Source organism: Saccopteryx leptura, chromosome 12 (genome assembly GCF_036850995.1).
Source record: "Saccopteryx leptura isolate mSacLep1 chromosome 12, mSacLep1_pri_phased_curated, whole genome shotgun sequence".
Taxonomy (NCBI): domain Eukaryota; kingdom Metazoa; phylum Chordata; class Mammalia; order Chiroptera; family Emballonuridae; genus Saccopteryx; species Saccopteryx leptura.
The window spans coordinates 38,076,617-38,100,925 of record NC_089514.1 but is presented as its reverse complement, the minus strand read 5'-3'; the positions used below and the strand labels follow the sequence as shown (position 1 = coordinate 38,100,925).

The window sequence follows — 24,309 nt, the reverse complement described above, 5'->3', positions numbered from 1 at the left end:
ATATTGCAGGCTGGATTATAATACCTCAAACTGAGAAACCAACAAAATGTCCACTCATCGATGAATAGTCTAAAAATAAAGAGAGGAATGATGCGTTCATATGCCACGCTCTGCTGTGTTAAAAGAATGAGGCTGCTCTAAATGTACTACCTGGAAAAGTGCCAGTGACACACTAAGTGAAAAAGCATGTCGTACAGCAATACATATATAGAATGATCTTATTTCGTAGATGAGGGGAAGGGGTCAATAGGTATTTAAATATACATGGAAGATAGTTTTGCTCAGACTTCTCAGTTCAAAGTGACAAAACTGAGCAGAAACTAGTGGCCAAAAGGACTGGTTGGGCTCATGTCACTGGGAACCCAAAGGTGGAGTTAGCCCAAGAGGTAGTAGAGCACGAGGCTCAGGCAATGTCATAGTGTCTCTTCACCTGCTCCAAGGACTGGTTGGGCTCATGTCACTGGGAACCCAAAGGTGGAGTTAGCCCAAGAGGTAGTAGAGCACGAGGCTCAGGCAATGTCATAATGTCTCTTCACCTGCTCCGCTCCTCTCATGTTTCGTCCTCATTATTTTTCATTCCAGACAACCGTCTCCCTCCTGCAGCCAAAAACTAGAGCCTCTGGTAATCTGCAAGAGCAAATTATAGGGTTTCATGCTAGTTCCAGCAGGAACCCCAGGTAGCACTCTGCAAGAATAGTCCCAAGCCATTCTGGGATCAAGCCCTTTCTTGAAGCCGTAACTGCGGCTGGGCTAGGGCCGTTCTCAATGGCAGGGGAGGCTCCTGACCCTGTCTCGGGGAGTAGTGGGGGCACAGACCGGGGGCTGGTGGTGCCCAGAGGAAGGAATTCTGCAAAACAGCTTATCCACTACTCCTTGGACATCTTGAATAACAATTACTTCAGGGAGTGGGCGACTATTACAGTTGAAAATTGCAAAGGTTGAGACCGCAGAAAATGGGATAAAAACAAACAAATAAAACCCAGCAAACTGGGAGTTCTACCTCACCTCTGGTGTTATTTTGTTAATTTAAAAGATTAATTCCTTTCTCGCTCTGCCCCCTCCCCATTCCTCTAAAAAAATACATACACACATACATACAAAAAGAAAGAAAGATAAATTCACGGCAATGGCATTTCTGGTCTGGGGGTTAAGGCAGCGTCTTCAGAGGCTGCCCCTTTTAAGATTGAAAAGAACAAAGAACACACACTTACACACACTTTCCCATTATTTTGTCACATTGGGGCCTATCTTTCTTGGCAAAAAAATTGGTTAATTTCTTCTGGAAAGATCCTCGGAGAGGAATTTTTATTGAAGAAGCTGATTCAACTTTTTCTGCAAGCAGAGACTCAGATTGGGTGAGATAAGTGGAGGGAACGCACAGGCCAGGGCGGGGTAAGCGCGGAGATGGCTCTGCTGAGTGTCGGGGAGCCCCGCCTTGGGGTGGGAGGACAGGAGGGCAGGGCCAGCCTCCTGACTCTGCAGCAGCCCCCAGGGCTTCCGACAGCTCGGAACGGGCTGTTAACATCCCCAGGATAGATCTTTTTCTCTCCAGAGAGCAGTTAGTGCACTCTGTCACACTTGCCGCTGACAGCCTTCTTTTCCTCACCCCCCCCCCCCCCCCCAGGCATGTCAGAGAGAAGCAGGAATGCAAGACATAAGTTACACTCATCAGTTTGGATTCCACACGTCTAGCATTTGAGATCATCAGATAGGAGCTATAATGAAGTTCGTATATTTACTACCGCTCAAAAAAAAGATTTATTTTGCATATTACAGGGTAAATAAGCTTGCCTAGAAATGGGGAAAGCTACTTTTCAAGCATGCTTCACTACTTCAGAAGCATCCGTCAACAGGTAATCAGCTGATAAACCAATGACTAATTAATTATAAATCCCTGCTGTCTATTCAATCAAGTATTTTTTTTTTAATCTTCTATTACTGGATACATTGTAGCCTGGTTTCTACTTATTTTATATAGCCTCAAAAGTAATTAAACAAGGTATAATTCAGAATATTTACTAGTTCAGGATACCAGAGAGTTTTTATTAGAGGGTGGCTAAGATTCTTTTTCAAATATGATATCTGGCATAGTTATAGTGGTTTAGACTTTTGAGTCTGACAGGTCTAGTTCAAGTTCAGGTTTAGTCATTTAATGCCACCTTGGGCAAGTTGCTTGCCCTTGCGAGCCTCAGTTTTCTTATCTGCGTAATGGGATAACAACACACACCTTAAGGAATTGCCGTGAGGATTCAGCAGGAAGTTTGGCACGTCAACAAGCTCTTCAGAACATATCGTCATATGGTTAACTGAAAGAAAAGAAAAAATAAACCCAAGTTGAATAAAAATATACACTTATAATTTAAGAATTTATAAAATTTCTGGAGGATCTCACCAAACATTTGAGAAGTAGAATGAAACTGAGAGCAAGGGGATAAAAGGGATATTCACTTTTTCTTCTCTGGATAGGTAGATGATAGAAATATATGTATATGTATATCTGTATCTCTGTATGTCTGTAATGTCTGAATTTTCACAGGAGTGTACTCACATATTCACATAATATTTTTGAAATATTAAATTGCTTAAGAAACAAAGTGCATTGGACTCTAAGTCATGAGCACAGCTATGTAACTTTGGCTATTCTATCTCTCTTGACTTAAGTTAACTAGTCCATATATTTAAGGGGATGAATACAGGGCTCTAAATTCCAACTCTAGATGTTATAAGTAGATGTAGCAGAAAAATATTTAACTAAACCTAATATTTTGGTCGTTTATGAAAATAAAAATTTATTGATTTTTTTTAGTATCATGTCCTAAAATTTCTGGAATGATGTTGAATTTAAATAAAATTTTAATCCTGGAAATCCATTAGTACTTGTCAAATTATGAGTCAATTTGGATTCAGAAAATATTATCTCCACAGGCATTCTCATACTCTGCAGGGTGCTAATGTAAATCGCTACGTCCTTTTCTGAAGAGCAAATCTCCACAGGCAAAAGATTTAAAGCAATTTAATCTTTACCTGTTTAACCTAGTAATCCCAAGCAGTGTAAAGCAGTTTAACCTAGTAATCCCACAGTTATAATTTTATTCTAAGAAAAAAAATTAGAAGCAATCTAAATGTTCAAAAAGTAGGGCAATGGTTCAATAAATTAAGCAGTGAGTGCTGGAGACATTATTGTACAGCCATTGGAAATATCTCAAAGAAAGCTTAGTAACACATGAAAATTTACAATCAAATATTGAGTGAGAAAACCTAAAAAGATATGTGTATATCTTATGTTCACTATACAAGTTTTACGCATATGAGCCTAAAATAAAGACTAGAAAGGACTGTACCAAAATATTAATGATGGTTAACTCTAGGTTATGATATTTAAAATACTTTTAGGCAAATTTCAATTTTTTTCTAAATGAACTAGAGTTACTTTTATAATCATAAAAGAAAATTTAAATGGTCTCTGTACTTAAAAATTGTAATAAGCTCTTTAAATGAAAAATTTCAGAGTCTTCTATAGAAGAATCACTCATTCTCTTAACATTTGGAAAATCATCTATTTTTCTTCCTTCTGCTTGTTTGGGTTTACTTTTGTTTTTCTAGTTTGTTAAGGTCGAAGGTTAGTTTTCGACTTGAGATCTTTCTTTTAAAATATAGGTCTTTATTCATTAGATTTCACATATAAATAATGTCATATGGTATTTTTCTTTCTCTGACTGGCATATTTCATTTAGCCTAATAATTTTCAGGCCCATCTATGTCATCACAAAAGTTGGGGGACTGAATGAAAGAACGTGAAGGATTTAAAAAAACATATTTTATATATATCGATAGATAGACATAGATATAGATATAGATATAGATATAAATATAGACATCTGACACATAACTGGCCAGGTAGCTCAGTTGGTTAGAGCATTATCCTGATAAAGCTTGTGGGTTTGATCCCTGGTCAAGACATATATAAGAATCAACACGAATACAAAAATAAAATAATAAACTAATGTTTCTCTCTCAAATCAATAAATAACAATTTTAAAATAAGTAAATAAAATGAAATATAGGTCTTTAGAAGTATAAATTTCCTTCTAAGCACTAATTTAGCTGCATCTCAAAGATGCAGAAAGAAATACTTTCTACTTTTCCTTGTGATTTCTTCTTTGACTTATTGGTTATTTTAGGAGTATGTTTACTTGATTATTTATATGTTTTTTTTTCTTTTTTTCCATATGATTGTGAATTTTCCAAATTTCCTTCTATCTAAAAATTTTAATTTAATTCCATAGTAGTCATAAGATATACTTCGTAGGTTACTTGGTCTTCTTAATTGTATTGAGACTTGTTTTGTGGTTCACTTATGGCAGGGGTCGGGAACTTTTTGGCTGAGAGAGTCACGAACGCCACATATTTTAAAATGTAATTCCGTGAGAGCCATACAATGGCCTGTGTATGTTATGCATTATCTAATAAAAAATTAGTGTTGTCCCGGAGGACAGCTGTGATTGGCTCCAGCCACCTGCAACCATGAACATGAGCGGTAGGAAATGAATGAATTGTAATACATGAGAATGTTTATATTTTTAACATTATTATTTTTTTTTATTAAAGATTTGTCCATGAGCCAGATGCAGTCATCAAAAGAACCACATCTGGCTCGCGAGCCATAAATTCCCGACCCCTGACTTATGGTCTATCCTGGAACCCGTTTCATGTAAATTTGAGAAGAATGTGTGTTTTGCTGTTTCTCATTGGAGTGTCCTATAGCTTTCTGGTAGGTCTTATGGCTTTATAGTTTTGGTCAAGTCTTCCATTTTCATATGGGTATTTTGTCATTCTATTCATTTTTGAAAGTGGGATATTGAAGTATCCCACTACAATTGCTAAATTGTTTATTTCTCCTTTCAATTTGGTCAGTTTCTACTTTATGTACATACATCTGTTATCAGATGTATATATGTTTATAATTACTATGCTGTCCTCATAGATTGACCCCTTTATCATTATAAAATGATCTTTTTATCTGTAGTAACAAATTTTGTCTTAAAGTCTATTTTTTCTGCTATTAGTATCACCACTTTAACTCTCTATTGGTTATTCCTTTCATGGTCTATTTTTTCCATCCATTTCTCCTTCAACTTATTTGTATCCTTGACTATAAAGTTTATCTTTTGTAGTCAGAAAGAAGGTGGATCATTTGTTATGAGTATCAGTTTGACTCAAAATAGCTTGGTGTTGGCCTTGGTCAAGTAGTTCAGTCGGTTAGAGCATTGTCCTGATACATCAAAGTTGTGGGCACATACAAGAATCAACCAATGGGCTCTGGCTGGTTGGCTCAGTGGTAGAGCATCACCCCAGTGTGTGGAAGTCCTGGGTTTGATTCCTGGCCAGGGCACACAGGAGAAGCACCCATCTGCTTCTCCACCCTTCCCCCTCTCCTTTCTCTCTGTCTCTCTCTTCCCCTCCTGCAGCCAAGGCTCCATTGGAGCAAAGTTGGCCCGGGCACTGAGAATGGCTCCATGGCCTCCGCCTCAGGTGCTAGAATGGCTCCGGTTGCAACGGAGCAGCAGCCCCATATGGGCAGAGCATCGCTTCCTGGTGGGCATGCCAGGTGGATCCCGGTTGGGCATATGTGGGAGTCTGCCTCTCTGCCTCCCTGCTTCTCACTTCAGAAAAAGACAAAAAATAAATAAATAATCAACCAATGAATGCAAAAACAAGTGGAACCACAAACCAATGTTTCTCTCTCTCTCTCTCTCTCTCTCTCTCTCCTTCTCTCTCTCTGTCTTCCTGCCTTCCTTTCTCTCTAAAATCAATAAATTAAAAAAAAAATAGCTTTGTGTTGGTGTTAGGCAGATCTGATCCTGAGTTATGGTGCTGCCACTTACTCCCGGTCTGGTTTGGTGCTTCCTCTCTTAATCATTTAATTTCCCCATACTTCAGTTTCCTCAATTGAAAAATGGACTTAAATTTGGTAACCACCTCAAAGAGAAATTGTGATAAGAAATCAATGTGATTAGTTATTGCTAATATAAATAATATAGATACTAATAAAAAATAATAACAGCAAAAGTTTTGCATACCTGCTACATGCAGACCAAAGTACTAGGTCCTAAAGACAAACAATAGATGAACTATACTGAACCCTTTCAATTTAAATATGCTTCAAGTTAAGTGTGAGAAATGAGGAATAATGACATATAGAATGTTGATGCAGATCAAAGCAAATCTCAGTGGAATTTTTAGGAGAATTAGGGGCAATAGGATTAAAGCAGAAATAGAATTGGAGTTGGAATGTGTCTATTTACCAGTTTTCAACATACTAATGAAAAGAAAATAACTTCACTGTACTTCTACTTTCTTTAATATCCTCAAGAAATTCTATTAGTATTAATTGGTCTTTGAGGTCAATAATAGATTACCTTCATTTTTTACAACTGAAGTTTCTTTAAAATTATACATAAAATATTTGTAAGATAAATAGTTTTAAATGGTTCTGAATAAGCGCTATTTTCTGGCCATCACATGTTGTTCATTTTACTCCCTACTTAAAATACTTTCTCATTTCTTCTCTGTCAACTCAAATCCTATCCAATCTTTCAAGCTCACCACCAACACCACTTCTCTGACCTTTCTCTAAGGTCATCCCAGTCCTCAGATTTTTCCACTCATGTGAATTACTATAGGATCTGCATTTAATTATACAGAAATTCAACAAGCAACTGTTGACCAATTATAATGAGCCAGGCACTGGAATTGGTGCACTGGTACACAGAAATGAACAAGATAGTTCCTATCTTCCTTTTAGAGGATGTAGATATACTAAAAAAAATAATTATTTCAAGAAATATTTTTATAAAATGAAGGGCACATTTATAGAGAAATACTTCCTCAGAAAGAAAACAAATCATCCATTAATGTGTCTTTTTCGTAAATCTTGGTTTTCATCTATAGCATAGCGCTCAGCCAAGTTTTTAATTTTCTTTTCCAGAAGTGAAAAAGTGGTCATTTAAAGGTAGTTTTTTTTTTTGTCTCTATATTTAGAGGAAAAATTCAACTTTATAAGAAGACTTTTCTTTTTATTACAAGAAAGCATTCTAACATGCATTTGATTGTGTAAAGGTAGAGCCAAATGCTATTCTTGAATGGGTACACTCAGGACAGTAAGTTGCCAAACTACTTTGCATAAGATCAAACATTTGACTTTACCATGGAAAGAGCTATATCTTCTATAAATCAGCTTTTCCCACTATAATGGTATATAACAAACAACCTCAAAAGTCAGTGACTGAAAAAAGTTATTATATTTTACTGACCTGAGAGTCAGCCGGGCTGGGTTTGCTTCACACTGTGGGTCTGCAGACCTGGTTCTTCTCAACATGGCTTTCATCTCCTTGGTCCCAGTGGGCTATTTAGGACACATTCTTCTCGGTGATGGCACAGGCACATCCAGGGGAAAGTGCAACCACATAAGCACATTTTGAGCTGATTTTTGCATCACAGCTGCTAGCCTCTTACTAGCCAAAGCCAAACACACGGCTGAGCCCAGTGTGAAGAGGGAAGTATGTTCTGCCTTTAATAGGAGAGAAGGCAAAGTATAAGGCAAAGGGGATGGATATAGGAAATGATAAAGAGTTGGGTTTAATAATTCAATCTGCCAGACTCTTCCATAAAGATATTGATTGAAATGTGTTTGAAATTTAAGAGAAAGATTTGGAGATTGGGGTTCTTTTTGGTGGATCAGAGAAAGGAGAAATTTGAGAGATGTAGAAAAGACAGCAGAATATAAAGAGTTCTCACAAAGTACAATAGAAATACGTTGGCACCAATGAGGCATTGGCTAAGGCCATTTTGTTACATCTAAGTTCCTTGGTAGAGTTTGTTAAACATTCCTGCTTGATATTACCTGGGTTTGGAGGACTTAAAACAGGCCCATGAGCAAAGCAAAGTCAGCAACATTGGATAGACAGGTTATTTTTGGAATGATTGTAGTATTCATCTACAGTAAGATGCCTGGTCAAGAAAACAAGCAATAATGAGAATGGCTCATAGGAAGCAAGAGTTTTTCCTCCAAGGGGTTTAGAAATATCCAGAGTGGATAACATTATAGAACAATTAGACTTTCTGCTAATATAGCACATAGAATCTTCTCTTTGAGATATCACAATTGAGTAATAACCGTGATGCAAGATATAATTAAGATTTGCCTAATTCAAGCAGCTTCACTAGTAATATTATAACTCATCTATTTTAGATTAGACTAAGTTTTTTCACTTCCTGGACCTCTGAGCCCAAAGTCACTTATTTAGATACAAGGGTAACATTTCCTTTAGGCTTAAGAAACACATCTCATGATCACTGTATCTCTTATCATTTTCTCATTTTGTAAATATGAAACCAACCTATACAAAAGATAAGCAGCTATGAAAGACAATTTTTTTTCTTTTCTTTTTTTTTAGTGACAAGAGGGAAAATAATGAGGCAGACTCCTGCATGCTCCCCAACCAGGATCCACCCTGCAACACCCATCTGGGGCACTGCTTGAGTATCAAGCTATTTTTAGTGCCTGAGGCTGACATGCTCAGACCAACTGAGCTATTCTCAGTGCCTGGGCCAACGCTTGAACCAACTGAGCCACAGGCTGCAGGAGAGGAAGAGGGAGAGAGAAAGGGGAAAGGAAGGAAGCAGGTGGTTGCTTCTTTCATGTGCCCTGGCCAGGGATCAAACCTGGGACATTCATATTCTGGGTTGACGCTGTATCAACTGAGCTACCAGCCAGGGCCAAAAGACAAAGTTTCTAATTTCAAATTATCAGTCCAAATATGATAAGAACACTATAAAACAGAAAGTGTAAAACCTGTAAATGTTTTTGAAGAAACAGAGGCACTATGCAATGAACATCTTGATCTATAAAAGTCTAAAACCTGACTATAGTATCAAATCCCTTAGTGTTTTCTAATGGACCAAGACAATCAGTAAGTAGCTGGCTCAGCATTGAGAATGTTAAGTACATGAGCTAAGCATATATCATCTAAATGTTGGAATCCATCATAGGACTCCAAATGAAGAATATACCACAGAAACCCAGGACAATTCAATATACACATTTACTTATATATAAAAAAACCCCAAAAAACTAACCACAAGGTACATAAAAGCTCCACTTTCCTTTCAGTTGGTTGACAGAGGAGACATACAACTTACCAAGCAAACATATAAAATGAACAAATACATTTTAGAAAACCTAATTGCCACAAAGAAACTGAAGAAGGGTGCTCCGATGAGCGTGGCGCGGAGCGCGCACCCTTCCCTTTCCGTTGGACTGCCAGGGAAGACCTCTCTGAAGAGGCACCCTTTGAGCTGTGACCTAATTGGAGTTAATAGTGCAAAGCTGATCTGGGGCAAGAGCACCACCAAGAGAGAGAGTAGCAACTGCCAGAGCTCTTAAGTGGGTATGACAGCAAGAAAAAAAATACCAGCTTTTAACATGTCTTTCTTTAATTCCTTGCTTAGTTTAATAAAATCAATTTTTAATCACTCATAATAATGTAGGGTCAAGGACTCTTTTAGCCCAAGATTCATTATATTTATTAGTAGTTTCAGATTTGCAGTCAGTTTTGTAGATGCTAGAAAAAGACTACGTCTGACATTTAAATTTAATACTTCTTTTTTTTTTTAAAGAATGAAACTGCAGCATGAGTTGTCTTCTCTGAACAGAAGAAGAAGCTGTCCAGCTCAGCTGTCTCATCTGGTTTACCCTCTTTCTTCACAGGTTTTTATTTCACACTTGGCTGGAAAAAATCATCTCCTCACCCAGGAACAACAGCCCCGGAAGCAACCTCCCCTCCTTTGCTTTTTTTCTCTATACTTGCTGTTCGGAGCACCTCCCCGGAGACTCCCCAGGACTGGGAGGAAGAAGGTCATAGAGGAGGGTAAAAAAATCAATGTTTGGAAATGCTAACTTATCCTGGTAGCGAGGATGAATGCAAATCTTCTTGTCCAGCCCCTGTAGGACTACGCGGGACCCAGAGCTCCAGTCAGGAGTGGAGACCTTCACCTCTTTTTTTTTTTTTTAATAGAAAATTGCCCACAGTTTGAGTGGATTTTTGTCCCTGCCCAGTTGGTTAGAGCTGAAAGATCTGAACTATGGAGCCACAAAACAGATACTATCCATTGTTTCTAGTATGAAATTATTTCCTCCTAACTGGAGGGGACCGAAGTGCTGGCAGAAACCATTGCTCCTTTTTTGAGTCCTCCTCCCACATGGGCATCGGGTGGGCGCCGTATCTGAGCCTCCACCAACATGGCTTTCACTGTTCACCCTGAGCTAGTGATTCCCTGAGACCCCACCCCACCCAAGCTGTTTCCAGTGGCTTTTCCATATGAACAACCTGTCTGAGCTCATGCTTCAGACTTCCCTAAAATTTTCAAACACATAGAAACAGACAATAGTGTGGTGATGGCCAGAGGGGACAGGGGGTGGGGCTGGCGGAGTGGACAAGGTGGGGGGAGGGGGACAGAAAGAGACTTTGCTTTGGGTGATGAGCACACAATGCAGTGGGCAATGATGTTCTGTTGAGTTGTACACTTGAAACCTGTCTTGTTTTGAGAACTAATGTCACTCCAATAAATTGACTTTAAAAGAAATCATAGGCTTGTTCCTTAGCTCTTTAGTCCTTCCCACTGCAGGAAATGGGAGGCTTTTAATACGCTATCAAGGAGACCCCTTGGCTTCCAAACTTGACTTTTAATTGCTGAGTAATCACCCTTAGCATTTAATAAAAGAATTCTTTCCCTTGAGTGTCAATTAAGCTTAAGAATACCACCCAATTCCAAAGTCCTCATAGAATCTCTTTCTCTCATACTTCTCAAATGCTTATGCAATATACCAATTAATGCATTTATTTCCACTAGTATACCATCCTGGTTTACCACCAATTAAAATTTTAACAGTTGTACTGCTCCGTAGTGTGAAGGACATACCACGTACCACCAATGTTGGAGGTCCCAGTGCCTGTTAGTTGGCATGCTCTCCTCTCTTCAAAATCTCACTGACGCATCCACTTTCTAGGGCCACTCTTGACACCACCTTAGGATGGGTTCACTGGGAAGCAGACTGTGAGACAGAGCTGAGCATGCAGCTTGTCAATCAGGGGTGTTCTTGAAATGAACATCAGTGCAAAAGAGGGAACAGAGGCAGAATTGGGCAGAAAAAATGTTGAGCTCTGTATATTTTCAAGGAAAGCTTCACCCAACCCCATGGAAAGTTCTGGAACTTAGATGGCTTTCCAAGGTTGTCCCAAGTTGGAGTATGACACCCCTGCCTTGATCAGTCTTTGCAAATGGGAAGGAGGGGTGGACCTGTCCAAACTTCTCGGCCCTGGGCAATGAAGGCTGATAGGTGAGAGCTGCCTTTCAACAGTAGTCCCCTCAGTCCTCCGTTCCTGAAGGTGAATCTGTGTGGCAAAGTGCAGCTCCTAACACAGCGCCTACTGTGTGCCAAGCACTATTCTAGACGCTGGGGATATGAACAGCAAACAAGTCAATCACTATTCTAGACTCTGGGATATGAACAGCAAACAAGTCAATCACTATTCTAGACTCTGGGGTATGAACAACAAACAAGTCAATCACTATTCTAGACGCTGGGATATGAACAGCAAACAAGTCGATCACTATTCTAGACACTGGGGATATGAACAGCAAACAAGTCAATCACTATTCTAGACTCTGGGGTATGAACAACAAACAAATCAATCACTATTCTAGATGCTGGGATATGAACAACAAACAAATCAATCACTATTCTAGACACTGGGATATGAACAACAAACAAATCAATCACTATTCTAGATGCTGGGATATGAACAACAAACAAATCAATCACTATTCTAGATACTGGGATATAAACAACAAACAAGTCAATCACTATTCTAGACTCTGGGATATGAACAGCAAACAAATCAATCACTATTCTAGACTCTGGGATATGAAAAACAAACAAATCAATCACTATTCTAGACGCTGGGATATGAACAACAAACAAGTCAATCACTATTCTAGACACTGGGGATATGAACAGCAAACAAGTCAATCACTATTCTAGACGCTGGGATATGAACAACAAACAACTTCCTAAGAAGCCTTGTTGAATGTCAGCTAGTGGTGAGAGTTACAGGAAAAAATAAAGCAGGGCCATTCAGCTCCAACCACATGTCTATGATGTTCTTCAAGCTCAGTCTGCATGTCTCCATTCCAGGCCCATTGCTGTTCTCTGCTTGGAATGCTCTCCTTCCCACAACTTAAGGCCTCGCTCTCCTTAGGTCTTGACTCAAATTTTACCTCCTCAATAAAACACTGTCTGACCATTGGATAGAAAACTGCAGTATTTCCCCAACACACACGTGCGCTAGCGTTCTCTCCCCACCGTCCTCATCTGGCAGTTTTTTCTGTTCTCCTAAGACCTGCACTCTGCTCTCCTAACTACCTATTGCCCTTCCGAAGCCTGAGCACCCTTGAGAGGCCTAGATAAAGTATTCCCTTTACTTTCTTTTAATTCCCCCAAACAAAGAAAACCCTGCAGTGTTACAGAATGGGAGACGCTCCTCCGCTCAGTTGCCCCACCCCCCTCTCCTGCTCCATCCTACCCCGGTGCTACCTCCATCCGCACCATTAAATGATAAAGTAATTTTTCTCAACACAGGAAATCAACTGGGAAAGAAACTAATAGGAAACTGATTAAAGCAGATGAGGAGAAAATGAGTTTAAATCGCTGCAGAGCAGCGCGCACAGGCACGGAGCGCTTCCTGTGGGGCGGTCTGGCTCTCCTCTTCTGTAGGAACCCACTTCCCTGAGCACTGGCTTCCCTGCCGGTCCAGCCCCACTTCTGAGTGCTCCCCACTAACGCCCTGTTTGCTCAGCGCTTGCCCTCCTGTCTCCCTCGCTGGATTTAAACACCTTCACACTTGAAAAGGATCTCTTTAAATCCTTTTCAATCTGTTTTCCCCAACAGATTAGTAGTAGTCTGAGCTCAGGCTCTGGAAGTGGGTTAGGGGAGACGCTTAAGCACGCTCTTCCAGTTCGATTCTCAGTGTACGTTTTAACAAAATATTTCAGATCTGAGGGAAAAGGGGACTGCTTTCTCTTGTCAGTTGTGTGGGAAGTGCACATCAGTCAGAAAAGCACAGGAATTTCCGACATGGAACGATAGGCCTGGCCACTTACAAGGGTTAGGTAGTCAATGCCCTTTCTAGCACATCTATTTCCCTCCCATTTCACATTCCACTTTCTTTTCACAGCCAACCCCCTATCATGTGCATTGCAACCCACCACCCTCCATGTTCCAATTCACAAATTAAAGCTTTTCTGCTGGGAGCTATACATTCCACTGGATGACAGGGGTTCACCGCAGGAGAGAATGTAGCTGAAATATCCAGATGGTTGTCATAATTCTTCATTTTCCTCTGCAGCGTGTCTGGCTATCCTTTCTCATTTTATCCATCATCAAGACTTTCTGAGTCATCCTCTCCAAAGAACGGAGAGGCAACATTTCAAGTAAAATGTTTCGAACCAAAGTTAGGAATTACACTTGAATTCAGAAAGCAAGCATTCAAAACAAATATTGACTGAAGTAAGAAGATGAACTTGCCTGTAAAATGTTTTCTTTTTCTATATGAATAGACTTATTAAAATTTTGGAGCAGGTATTTATTGCACAGCTACTTTGTGCCCTACATTTTTCTCAGAGCTCGGAGTATCACGGTGAACAACATGAAGACCTCGACACCATCAGAGAGTACATTTTTAAAAAGAATGCTGATAACATAAGTAAATTACATAGCCTGTTGGGAGCTTTCCACGAGATACAAGAAGCTTTCCCATACAATATAAGGATAAAAAGAAGAATGAGAAAACATGGTGAGAAGTATCAGGAGGACAGGAGGTGTTGGCGGTGAACAGGGCAGGCTTTATGGAGAAGGTGACATTCACATAAAAACTAGAAAAGCTTTTCAGGCTAAGGTAACAGCCAGTGGGAAGTCCCTGAGATGAGAGTTTGCCTGGCATGTTTGAGGAGCAGCAAGGAGACCAGTGTGGCTGGAGTGGAGTGTATCCCACAGAGACAAGATGGGGACACCTGAGACAGGCAGGTGGGGTCAGAACACATTGTAAGGACATTGCCGTTCACTCTGCATAAACTGGGAAACCATTAGAAAATTCTGGGCAGAGATGCAATCTGATAAAATTTAGATTTAAAAGGATTACTCTGGCTGCTGGGCTGAGACTAGACAGTGGGAGGGACAAAGATGGAAACAGGAATGTAGGTTAGGAAGCTGATAATGATGGTGGAGACCAAGGTGGTGGCAGAGGCGGTACTGAGAAGTGGCCAAGTTCCGGATATATGCTAGAGTAAGAAATGTCCTGATGGGTTGCATATAGGGAGCATTGCCATCGACTGCGATGAAGACAACTGCGGGAGGTATAGGTGAGGCCACGTCAGGAGTTCAGTTTCTGACATGTTCGGTTTGAGACAACCACATGAAGATATGGTAGGTAGCTATATGTGAGGCAAAAATAAAATCGGAGAGGATTCAGGACACGGTGGAAGTAGAGACATCCCTTTCAACAAATATTGCTGCATAGAACTCAAAGGAAGGGAAAGAAGGTGTGTAGGGAAAGGTAGGAGAATACCGCATGCTTTTATACTATTGGAAATGATCTGGTAGAGAACAAACACCCTAATAATGTAGGACAGAGAACGGATGATTACTAAAGGAGTTAGGTGTGAAGAGGTGGGCTCTAGTGCACAGGTGAGGAGCTGGCTTTAGTTAGAAGCATGGAGAACACATCTGTGTTAGCAGGTGGGACAATAGCACACGAGGGGCAGATGTGAGTGTGGAGACAGGATTGTAAGAGCCAGTGGATGTTCTCTTCTAATTTTGAGTTTGCGCTTATGAATTTAAAGTGAGACCAATCAGCACAGTGGCATTGTTCTCAGGTCATAAGTTACTCAGGTTCCGGTCAGGGTAGAGTTGAATTTAAGTAGTGCTGTAGTTTTGCTAGACAAACACGACAAAGCAGAAGGACAAGGAGATTGAGGGTATGAACAATTCAGAGTGATTGTTGTGGATAGACTTCAGCTGTGTAAAAGGGGATTAGGCCAGAAGGAAGTAAGAGATAGTGAAAATACTGAGGAATGACCCAGAAAGTCAGGGGATATTGGTCAGAGTGGGATAGATGGCATTTAGAGATGGAAATAACATGGTCTATAAGGATTGACCTGGGAGTGGGCAACAATACCACTAGGGATCTAAGAACCCAATTCATTGAAAGGATCACTCATTGCATTTTAAAACCACCAAGAAACTAAAGTCTCAAATAGCAAATTAAGGTAAACAAAGTCATGGTACAATGAAATGTTGTGCAGTTGTTGAAAACAAAATTTAGGGAAAATGCTTAAAGACATGAAGAAATGATGAAAGAACGCTAAGGGAGGGAAAATCAAAAATACATAATTTTTGTAGAACAGTCTTATTACTTTAAAATATGTCTTTCTGCATAGAAGCAACCAGAAGGAGACAAAACAAAATGTAGATGGGATTTATCTCTATGTGAAATTTATATTTTTCTTTGCATAAATTGTGATTTTTCTAAATTTTCCACTAAACCACCAAAAAATATTAACAAAAAGCAGCAAAAGAGAGTATACATTATAATTCTAATGCATTAAATTTTCTAAGAGCATTAAAAAAAAAGTTAGTCACAACTCTCCCGTTTCCCAGTCTTCTACATGATAGTTTACAAAGGTTATGTGAAATATGACACAATTCTGTGACTAAAGTTTGAATTATTTTTCATCTTCAGAGGATCTTTTTATACAATAGATTTTTTTTTCAGTCAATTGGGACTCTAGGACTTTGCATTTCTGTCCAAAAGTTTTATAAATGGATGTTCAAATTTGAAATGATCTTTCCTTCTGGATAGTACAAATGTCTTTTACAGAAGCTATGGGAAGACAGTAGCTGTGTTTCTAAAGCTTTGAGATCTAGATCTGGCCAGAACGGTTATAACTTAGATGACTTCTGGAGAGCTGCTGACATTCAAGGCCAAGTCAGGAGAACAAGGTTTCTAATGGGCGGGGGTGTCTCTGTTCCTTAGTAAGGCATATTGTAGTTGGGCATTTTTAAAGAAAATGTAGTTAATTTAAAATTTGTTATTAAGTCTGGCTTAAAGTAAAAGCACACACACACACACAAACACACACACACACACACACACCTTTCTTTCTTCAGAAAAAAATAAATATCTGTGTTTGTAAACCTAGTGATTGTCAGTTGAGTCACTTTTACTTCCAGCTTTTCCCAAATAATTTTTTCCTGACCTATTAAGGGAAGCTACAGGGGAAATGAAAAAGACCTTTTTTGAATCTCGGTTGAATGGATTTCTACCAGTCCTTACCTCTAACACCCTCGGTAATCTCATGTTGAAATAGTGGAATAGATTAGGGAAGATATTATAAGAAGAAGTTTAGGATTGAACCATATGACATTTTGGAAAACAATAATCTCATACTGACCTAACCTGAAAAATACATCCTGTTTACCATTTTAAAGATTTATTGTGTTTTTAATATGCAAGGTTAAAGAATAAAACTTTTATTTTACTTTAAAGCCATTTACAATGCATTTGACAAAAGGAAACTAAAAAGAAAAGATGATTGAAATTTAACCATCAAAAGTTTGCGTGTCAAATCTCTGCAGGCCCTGGCCAGTTGGCTCAGCAGTAGAGTACCAGCCTGGCATGTGGAAGTCCTGGATTTGATTACCAGTCAGGGCACACAGGAGAAGCGATCGGGCTTCTCCACCCCCCACCTTACCCCTCTCACCCCCTGCCCATCGCTCTCTTTCCCTCCTGCAGCCATGGCTTGAATGGTTCAAGCAGAGTTAGCTCTGGGCACTGAGGATAACTCCACAGCCTGGGCCTTAGGTACTAAAATAGCTCTGTTGCCGAGCAACAGAGCTGCAGCCCAGTGGGGCAGCAGAGCAGAGCATCACCTGGTAGTGACTGGCTGGGTGGATCCGGGTCAGGCCACATGTGGGAGTCTGTTTCTGCCTTCCTGCCTCTCACTTAAAAAAAATATATTCTCTGCAGAAAATATCTGGGGATAGTTTTGAGAGGAAAAGAAATATTTTCTAAAAGCTGAAAAATACCAATTTTAAACACAAAATTTCATGTCTTGCGGGTCTAGAATCACATTGCTTTTTTCTTGTAAAATCTTTTGCACCCTTGTCCAAAAACCTAGTGCCGACAGCCTGACCAAGGAGGATGATGGAAATCTCAACAGGAAGAGATTGCCCATTACCTCCTTTTGTCCTGGTCCCTGTCCTAACCACAAAGCCAAGACTCGTGAGAAAAACAACTCCTATTTCTACATTAATTTCCATTAGATTTTCCATTCAAAATGTAAGTTTGAAGTATCTAGGTAACTTACAGACCTTCCCATAGTACTTTCACTTTTTTTCATTCTACTTTTATGGTAGTATAAGCAGCCTGAAAGTAGGAAAAACCGAGGGATAATCTGGAGCCCAATCTTGTAGTCCAGAAAGTGCATGAATTACCCAACGTTATGAGGCTAAATAGAAGGCCTTAAAAGAAGGCTTCAATTGGGTTCACATGTATCAGCAGTGTGAATTCTCTCTTTCACACACACACACACACATACACGCACACGCACATACATATACAGCTTCAAAATCTTCAGAGAGATGCCTGACCAGGTGGTGGTGCAGTGGATAGAGCGTTTGACTGGGATGCAGAGGACCCAGGTTCGAGACCCCGAGGTCGCCGGCTTGAGTGTGGACTCATCTGGCTTGAGCAAAGCTCACCAACTTTGACCCAAGGTCACTGGCTGGAGCAAGGGGTTACTCGGTCTGCTGAAGGCCCCAGTCAAGGCACATATGAGAAAGCAATCAATGAACAACTAAGGTGTTGCAACACGCAACGAAAAACTAATGATTGATGTTTCTCATCTCTCCGTTCCTGTCTGTCTATCCCTCTCTCTGTCTCTGTAAAAATAAGTAAATAAATAAATAAATAAATAAATAAAAATATTCAGATAGCTCTAGAGTAAGGATTAAAAGAAGCGAAAACTAAAAATTGTTTTGGTTACTGCCACACCCATTTATCTACCATGAACTGGAACACTTTCTTATTTAAATGTAACAATTCAATTGCATAAGTTCAGACATTTTGTATTCTGAACAATCTTAAATGAACAAATATTTCAAAGTCATGTGTTAAGTAGACAAATTTGTCTTTGGTATATTAACATTGAATATTTCACTTTATTCCTATGCAAGTTCATGAAACTATATTCTAAGTGGAGTTAAAACTTGGTTACACAATACAAAATTGCCAAAAATTCTGGCCTGCATGTTCTAAGATAAATGGAAGTTTGTACAGTCAATGTGATTTTGGCAAAAACATAATTTTTAAATTAAAAAAACTATATAATTATATAAAGAAGCTATTTATGTTAAAATTAAGATCAATATAAACAATAATAAATACTAACTAAATGATTATTATGTGCCAGAAACTGTGCCTAGCATTGTACATATATTGTCTCGTTTAATACTTCCAACAATTCCATGGGAAGAGTTACTGTCTCTCTGCTCATCTTGTAGATGCAGGGACTGGAAAAATTATGGAATTTGCCAAGCTAATAAACTAGCAAGTAGTAGAGTTGAGATTGGACCCAGGCAGTCTTAACCACTCCTTCGACAAGACTGTATAGAACAGTTATGAGTAAAAGAGGTAAGTATGCTTTTGTGTAAATTCAGTTCTCAGTTAAATGGGCTGTATTAAACTGATGGTTGATACTGTGGTTAGCGCCATACACACTTTGAAAATATTGTTTGTCAAGCATGGAAAAGTAAAATATCTGTGCTTGCTCTTCTAGTCCCAAGACTAATTTTCAAAAATTTCACTAACATGTTAACATAGTATTGATGAGAAATTAATTAACAATCAAACATTAGGTTAAAAGTCTTCACAGCGTGATCTAACAATTTTCTAAACGGATGGTAGAAATTAATGGGTTGATGGACTTTAACCATCACATAAAAACAACCCAACATGTCTTTGTAAATCATTGTTGAACTCATTACTCATTACAGATTGTACTCCTCATTATCATGCGACATGCAAAATCTTGACAAGATTTGCCTGATAGCCAAGCCAACTCATACGACTCAGACGGCACGATTCTCTGGTGTGTCAGCCTGCTGTGCAGGTGTTTCTCTATCACAATGAATAATTACATCAAACAAAGACAAGAAATACTCTAACGATGACAAAACCACACATCTGAAATCTGTATTTTCTACCTCCTGGGAAATTAAAATCTACAAGTATAGGGGCTTCAGTGCCCATGTCTTGGAGCTATTCCAGGTTTATAGAGAAAGAGCTTTCCTTTGCAAGCCCACAGATTGCAATAATACAGGAAATAAAACTGTATTTATAGACTGGACACGGGCACGCCAGCATGCTTTCTCAGCTCTCAGAATCTTGCAACAAAAACAAAAACACTAGCAATCAGATGTGTGATCAAGAAATGACAAGTGTTTTGACAGCTCTAGAATACTTTGAGGTATTTTTAGCATATTTCTGAGTTGTATTAGCTTAACCTGTAATAGAATATAAATGAGCCCATATGGCACAGATGTAATTATGTTCCATGGGAGAAATCTCTGTGGTAGGCTGGGGCGGGGGACCAGGGAGAATACACCAGCCCTTCCACCTCCTCCCCCTCGCCACATGCGCTGTCTGGAGGGCAGGGCTTACACATCATTTGCATTGAGAAGAATGCGGAGAAACACAATGCTAACAACACAGTCCCTAAAAGGGCAAGGGAAAGATTGGGGATCCCTAGGGGTGCTGCTCTTTGTGATTGACAACCAGTTAAGAGCAGAGGCAGCTTCCCCTCGGGATCACGTGTGATGAAGCGATCTTTGATTATGTGGGCACAGCAATCATAAGGTGTAATTATTATTACTGCAAGAGAATAGGCAACCCACCTCTGGGGAGAGCCTCTGTCACAGACACTTTGCTGGCGCACATTGGAAGCAAGTGTTCTCCCAAGGATCATTTTCATTCCAACCTGATATTTAGCTGAAGCTTCTCTGACTACCAGTCATGAAACATTAAATATAGATTAGAGCCAGAGAGATGTTGAAAGTTGAAATTCACTGGAGGTGCACGCCTGTGTCCTTGAGAAACAACCCCGAATGCTGTCCAGATGTTACAGCAGCAAGGCAGAAAGGTCCCAAGCTGCAAGGAGGCCACAACAGAGGGGCAAGGGGATGTTTAGCATTCCACCAACCTTCTGTTTGGTTTATTTGTACTACAATGATTTAGCAGAGAATCCTAACAGGCTGTTAATGGTAGATGTTGCAACGTGTTCTCTATCCCGGAAGAGGAAGAACGAAGAGATGCTTTCGTGTCAGGGAAGGGAGTAATTCAAAGCACGTAATTGATTTTTTACAATTTCAAATTGTGATAAGACTAAGGCCGAGCAACAGAAACATATGTTAGCAGTTTTGTCAGTGTCTCACAATGAATCCACAATAAAAAGCACCCCCCATAACTCGTAGATGGTTAACTCGCTTTGAACATCTTAGTAGATATTAACAGACACTTGCACTGGAATTTGGAATAAATTGGCCTGCTCTGAACAGCTTGCAGAAGGGCAGCTGTGCTGTGCTTCCTCCAGGTGTGTGATGGGAACACCTCTTCTGTTGACTCAATGAATTCCGAGTGCTGTTTCCATGTGAGGCCCTCCCTGCCCCCGCCCCCACCTTCCCCACCTCACTTACTTTTGCAGAACATGAATAGAGGTAAGCTCTTCTAGTATAAGTTAGAAACATGTAACTGGTATTATTCAGGGAAGGCTCTTGCTCCCTAGAAATCCCAGTAAACCAGCGATATTATACCAGGCGCCCTAGAGGCTGGAAATGGATTTAGAGGAGATTTTTTAAAAGGGCAGCAGGTGAGGGCTGACAGTGCTGGCTCCACGGAACAAAGGATGTTTCATTCCCGCAGACCCCCAGAAACAGGGGGTACCTGTCAGTTCCTTAGGTCTTTCTGGAAGCAAAGAGTTGAATTAGATGACATGCTGATCCCCACTCCATCCCCATTTCAACTCTAAGATATTATCTTTCTAACAAATTAACTTCCAGGATTTTTTAATCTCTCCCCACTCTGCAAAAAGGGGGGGGGGAGCTTTGTCTGAACTTGCAGAAGTCACTGAGGGACTCTCATTGTTGTGCATCAGAGCCTAAGGTGATCGTTAATAGTCAGCAAGGCAAGCGCCCCGGCCCCAGAGAGCAGGGAGGTACAAACATGGCTCTTAACTTTGATTTTTATTTATTTATTTATTTTGGATTTTAAATTTTATCTTAAACATCAGTAGTTGCCCAGGAATAAGGGAAGGGGTACAAGGGAATATTGGGACTGATGGAACTGCTTGCTTGCTTATACAACCAACAGGTTGAACGCAATAGTAGATGTAACTATCTCAATTTAAAAGGAAAAGATTAAAGAACAAGAGCCAAAAGTTTACCTAATGTGAAAAAAATATAGGGCTTCTGATTTTCTTCTGTGGCTAGTAAAAGCAATTACTACAGGTATAAAGAAAAGAATAGTAAATGAGATAAATCTTTAATACACAAGATGTTCTAAACTGTTTTTTAAGAAAAATATGTGTATGTAGAGGCAATATTTCCTTTTGGATTTATGATGTGACCTGAAATATTTTTCTAGGAATAAAAAATTCCTTATTTTTTAATTGCACAAAAGTCTCAGATAATAATCAAGGTATTAGATAATAGAGGGCTCCAAAATTAGATCTACAGAGCATTTTACTGTAAAAATACATACAACTTTTAATTTTAAAAGTGTTATGTCTTCACAGTATTTGGACAAATATTCAAACAAACTTTCTTAAAATGCAAAAATGCAAACATAACATACTACATACAGCATAACAATATAACATAAACTACACATTTAGCTAAAACTGGATTTCATTGTTTTTATATAACTGATATTTAGCTCTTCAGAATCTATCTGGAAAAAAATTTTTTAAGAAAAGAAAAAATTTTTTTCCATTTATTTATTGTGACTTTAGAGAGAGAGGAAGGAGTAGAGAGAGAAACATTGACCTGTTGCTCCGCCCATCCATGCACCCATTGGTTGCCTCTTATATATGCCCTGACCAGGGATCGAACTTGCAACCTTGGTGTACTGGGACAATGCCCAAACCAAATGAGCTACCTGCCCAGGGCTGAACACCTATTTTATATTGTGAGCCTGACAACTTTCCTTTTGGCTATTGATGATGTAGGTGCATCCGATACTCTATCTCAGCCAGGAAAGAATACAATGTATTTGAAGTCTCTGAAAAGTAAAGAGACTAAAATCACACAGTGTTGTGTTTCTGTCAGAGCAATGGTGAGAAGGGCCCTCACCAGGCTGACTTTTAAAGCATTTCTTTTTGGGTTTAGGATTCCTCTTCATCATCATCACTTTCATCATTGTTGTCATTCTCCTCCTCTTCTTCCCTCTTTTCCTTAAGCATTTTCAGATATTTACTAGCTAATATCTTCTTTGATAATATATCTGCAAGAAACAGAAAAGTTTCTGATTTCTCTGCAGTATTTGATAAATCATTGTTAAGTCAGCGCTTTCTTTTCTTTTCCTCTGTCAGGTCTATAGGAATAGGTCGCTAGATATTGAACAGAGTTTCGTAGCCTTAGCCGTGAGCACCAGCGCCTCCTGGTTGATACTGCACACCTCAGAGGAGCTCTTCATGATGACCCAGAGCTGGGATAAGGGCAGCGATGCGAGGCGCTGCTGCCCACTCTTGTCTCTGCCCACGACCACATCTGCCATCTTTGTGCCCTTCCCCTGCCGCTGCAGACACGCTGTAGGTGCAAGAGCAGCGTTAGGTTGCCGCGTGGGAGTTCAACTTCACGTGTGTGTGTGTGTGTGTGTGTGTGTGTGTGTGTGTGTGTGTGTGTGTGTGAGAGAGAGAGAGAGAGAGAGAGAGAGAGAGAGAGAAAGAGAGAGACAGAGACAGATAAGGGACAGATAGGGACAGGCAGACAGGAAGGGAAAGAATAGAGAATTATCAATTCCTTTTTTTTTTTTTTTTGTATTTTTCTGAAGTTGGAAATGGGGAGGCAGTCAGATAGACTCTCGCATGCGCCCGACCGGGATCCACCTGGCATGCCCACCAGGGGGCGATGCTCTGCCCATCTGGGGCATCGCTCTGTTGCAACCAGGGCCATTCTAGTGCCTGAGGCAGAGGCCACAGAGCCATCCTCAGTGGCTGGGCCAACTTTGCTCCAATGGAGCCTTGGCTGAGGGAAGGGAAGAGAGACACAGAGAGGAAGGAGAGGGGGAGGGTGGAGAAGCAGATGGGTGCTTCTCCTGTGTGCCCTGGCTGGGAATCGAACCTGGGACTCCTGCACACCAGGCCAACGCTCTACTGCTGAGCCAAACGGCCAGGGCTATCAATTCTTCATTGGCACTTTAGTCATTCATTGACTGCTTTCTCATATGTGTCTTGACTGGAAGGCTATAGCAGAGCTAGTGACCCCTTGCTCAAGCAAGTGACATTGGGCTCAAGCCAGCGACTTTGGGCTTCAAACCAAAGATCTTTGGGCTCAAGCCCATGACCATAGGGTCATGTCTATCATTTCACATGCAAGCCAGTAACCCCACACTCAAGCTGGTGAGCCCGTGCTCAAGACGGATGAGCCCATACTCAAGCCGGGGATCTCAGGGTTTCAAACCTGGTCCTCCATGTCCCAGTCAGATGCTCTATCCACTGCGCAACCGCCTGGTCAGGCTCAACTTTACCTTTTAAACATTCATTCCTCCCCTAGCTCAAGGTTTAGGGCCCTTCCACAATGTCAGTTTTTGTGTTTATACTGATGGTGGAAATAGATTTGTATTGAATGACCTTGCAGTCATCTTAAGCAAACATAACTCACCAAAAACATGGAAAAAGCCAGCCCCTACCAATTTTCATTAACCTTTGTTCCACTTAATATTAGAACCCTGGTAACTAGGCACAAAACTAACTTCAAGAAATATTGCTACACTCCATCAACTGATAGCCCTTCTTATAATAGTTCTAGGGTAAGGGTCAAGGATGGAATGGGAAATGTTTCCCCAGAAAAGACCCCCTTGAGTGGGATCATAAAAGATAAAAAAGGTTTCTGTGGATGAATGGGGTTGGGGGTGTGAG

At 40.1% G+C, this 24,309-nt stretch overlaps 1 pseudogene; it reads right to left on the bottom strand.

Moving 5' to 3' along the window:
- Positions 1-22,554: 22,554 nt before the first annotated feature.
- Positions 22,555-22,946, bottom strand: LOC136384183 (chromatin accessibility complex protein 1 pseudogene; annotated as a pseudogene).
- Between the last annotated feature and the right edge of the window lie 1,363 nt (positions 22,947-24,309).